The following is a 3,245-nucleotide window of genomic DNA, read 5'->3' as shown; positions in this document are numbered from 1 at the left end:
TAAAACATGAAATGCTTCATGAACTTGGGTGTCCCCCCTGCACAGGGGCCATGCTAATCTCTGTATTGTCCCACTTCTAGTATATGTGCCGCCGAAGCGAGCACCGTTATCTTTAAAATAAAATGGGCACCAGGCTCAGTGATTCCAATGGCCCCACCAGATCACTTGCCATGGGAAGACTGGGGTGCTAGGCATTCAAGGCCCCTTGTGAGTTGGCCATGCCAACCTCACTCCAACCTCCCTGACTTGGCAGAATCCTGAGTCCCCACTTTTTCAGACCATGTTGTGTCCCCAGAGACCCCCTCACACCACCGGTGTGATCCGTCCTTTTCCCAATAAACCTTTCTGCCGCCCCTCCCGTCCCTGCGGAGCCAGAGGTGAGTTACACAGCGGCAGGAATGCCAGCCCAGGGTCATTCCCTCTTCAGAGCAGGAAGTATCCACGCCCCGCTGCTCTCAGCAGTCCCTCTGAGATTTGCACTCAACCCAGCAAAGCCACCCAACCCAAGGCCCCCCAGTTCTGGGGGGCAGTGCACACCCGATGGTTTGCTGAAAAGCTCGGCACCTCCCCTCTGGTGGGACCCAAAGAATCAGAAATGGCCGAGGCCTCGGGTGCACACCCAGCAGCTCAGTCTCTCCTCCACCCCATGCTGCCACCCTCACCCTCCACAGGGGCTGACGAAGGCTCTCCCACACTTTCCCTGCCCATCGCCATGTTTCCTGGGGAAGCCGACCTGAAACATCAGCTGGGTAGCCTTGGACTCACTCCTTACACCGTGTCTCCACATCTGTAGGGCCTGGCACAGTGTCTCACACTAAGAGGCCCTCGACATTTTTCTTGAATATGGAAACGACACTGACCTCGCCAGGGCGGTGCGAGGATCACGGGCTGTGCGCAGGGCCCGGCCAGAGCAGGCCTTGGTGCTCGGAACAGAGGCGAGCTGCGCAGGGATATGCTGATCCATTAGGCAGGACAGGGTGCGGACCTACGACAGTGCTCAGCTGTTCTGCAGTCACCGTGGGAAGTGCCCACAATTTACATAATCCTGTCACCGACACCCATGATCATGTTTTGAAGCCACAGTCTTCAAAACAAGGTAGATCCTATTAGCCCAAGTTTCAGACGAAGGAACAAGCTCAGAGAGGAAGACTCTGCGTGGGCAGAGCTGGGGCAGGTCACACGGCAGGGCCTGCACTCGTGTGGAGGCAGGTGCAATGCATGGCCCACAGCAACCACGGCGCCCCTGCAGACAGCACCGCACGCAGCACGGCTCCAGCGCCCCGGAAGCTCTTTATTGTCAGCGGGACCCAGGCTCAGCCGGGATGGAGGCTCTTCAGAGGGGGAGCGAGAGAGGACTGCGGGCCTCAGAAAGGGCCGGGGCTCACACAGCGCCGTGCAGATACAGAGCTAAAAACTTCTTAAACGTCTCCGGCTGGAAGTCAACGGGCCCAACAGGTTCCTGGAAAGAACACAGTCCATTAGGATCCTCTAAGTGTAATGGCAGCAATTAAGCCAAAGGTTGATTTCACGTAAATCCTAAGTACCTGGACAGTAACTGTTTCTTTCTCTCATGGACCAAGGAAGGGCCTAGGCATTGGCGCCGGAGGGGGACCCAAGAGTCGAGAGGACATGAAGCACTCCCAGCTTCTTCTCCAAATCTTACCCCGACCTGACCCAATCCCTTTGACTTCACCCACCACAAGCCAATGGCCTGCTGCGCCTCCTCATCCCAGGAACAATAAATAAGCACTCGCGCGCTCCACACATCTGTGAGGCACCTTCTCTGCACGGGGCTGTGCTGGAAACCCGCAGTGACGTGAATCAGACCCCTGCCCTCACAGAGCTTACAGCCAGGTGGCCAAATGGGACAATAAAAGATGATACGCCTCAGAGCAGAAGTAAAGTAGGAAAAAGATGAGGGGGTGGGCGGGGAAACAGGAGAAAATGACCAACTCATTGACTTCCATTCACAGAGGAGATCATGTATAAATGAGTCTTTTTTGGGGTGGGGTGTGTGTGTGTGAATCTTAAAGGGCAATTAGAATGGGGCAGAAAGAAAAAGAAACGAAGGAGACTTCAGAGAGACCAGTACATGTGCTGTACAGAGGGACACACACAGGCAGGAAGTGCAAGGGCGAGAAGGCTGATGCTGGTGGGGCGGTAGGGGCCGGGAGAAGAGGCAGGTGGGAGCAGGAGCTGTACTGAGCGGGAAAGAGGAGCCACTGGCCACTCCAGGATGGCCTGGCACTCAGTGATCTGAAGGAAGAGGAGAGGCGTGCAGGGGGAGGGGGAGCAGGACCGAGGGCAGAGAGGCGGGAGGAGGCGGGAGAGGCTGTGCAGGTGGGACACACTGTCTGGGGCAAAGAGAAGGGCCCAGGCTCAGGAGGAATTAGTTAGATCTCCAGCAGATCTAACTAATTCCTCCTGAGCCTGGGCCCTTCAAATCTAACTAACCAACGACATGCTGGCCATGTTCCGAGGGTGAACAAGGCCCGTGAGGGACATGGACACAGCCAGTCAGATCCAGCAGCGCCCTGTTCTCTCACCCCGATCCCACCTCATGGCTCCTCGGTGCTTATCGCTGCCTGGCTTTACATTAGGAATTTAGATGCTGTGCCGCCCACCCCACAGGAAGCAGGCTGGCTCAGCTGGCACTGGGAGGGCAGTGGGCATGGGAGGAGCTCCCTCCCTGTGGAATGAAATGGATGAACGCATCGCTCACGGCCCTGCCTTCAAGGAGCTTGGAGCTGGGCGTGAGGGAGAAAAACGTGAACAGGTGATGCAGAACGTGATCGTGTATGACGGAGTACAGGAGCTGTGGGGTGGGTGGTGGGGCCTTAAGCTAAACCTGGAAAGACAAGTGGAGGGTGGCCAATGGAAGGAAAATGGGGGGGTGGGGGTGGGGGGGAGGGAGAAGCCTCCTTTGCAGCATCCACCAGGATCCCGAGCTGCTTAAGTGCAGGGCACACTGGGGAGCTGAGGTGCTGGGCGTGGTGGTGCAGAGGGAAGCGGGAGGGAGGGGAAGAGCTGGGCAGGGCTCAGGGTGGAAGATGTTGTTTTAGGGTTGGCCATGACTGAAGGAGCCCTCCAGTCAGAGGTCCTTGGCATCAAGCTCCTAAAGCCAGGGCCCCACACATGAGTACCCCCTCAACCCCATTTCTGCTCACCCTGGGGAGGGAGAGTCACAGGCTGAATGGCTGGACTTACCACCACCACTCTCTTTTTGATCACTGGGCGGCACCAAA

At 57.1% G+C, this 3,245-nt stretch overlaps 1 non-coding gene across 1 annotated transcript; it reads right to left on the bottom strand.

Annotated features, from left to right (window-relative positions):
* On the bottom strand, nucleotides 1-104 carry LOC118725039. Its single transcript, XR_004989801.1, has one exon. It is a non-coding gene; the product is annotated as a U6 spliceosomal RNA (small nuclear RNA).
* Nucleotides 105-3,245: the final 3,141 nt, after the last annotated feature.

Source organism: Pipistrellus kuhlii, unplaced genomic scaffold, assembly GCF_014108245.1.
Source record: "Pipistrellus kuhlii isolate mPipKuh1 unplaced genomic scaffold, mPipKuh1.p scaffold_m20_p_2, whole genome shotgun sequence".
NCBI classification, from domain to species: Eukaryota; Metazoa; Chordata; class Mammalia; order Chiroptera; family Vespertilionidae; genus Pipistrellus; species Pipistrellus kuhlii.
The sequence above is the reverse complement of the archived record's forward strand: the minus strand, read 5'-3'. Positions and strand labels throughout refer to the sequence as shown.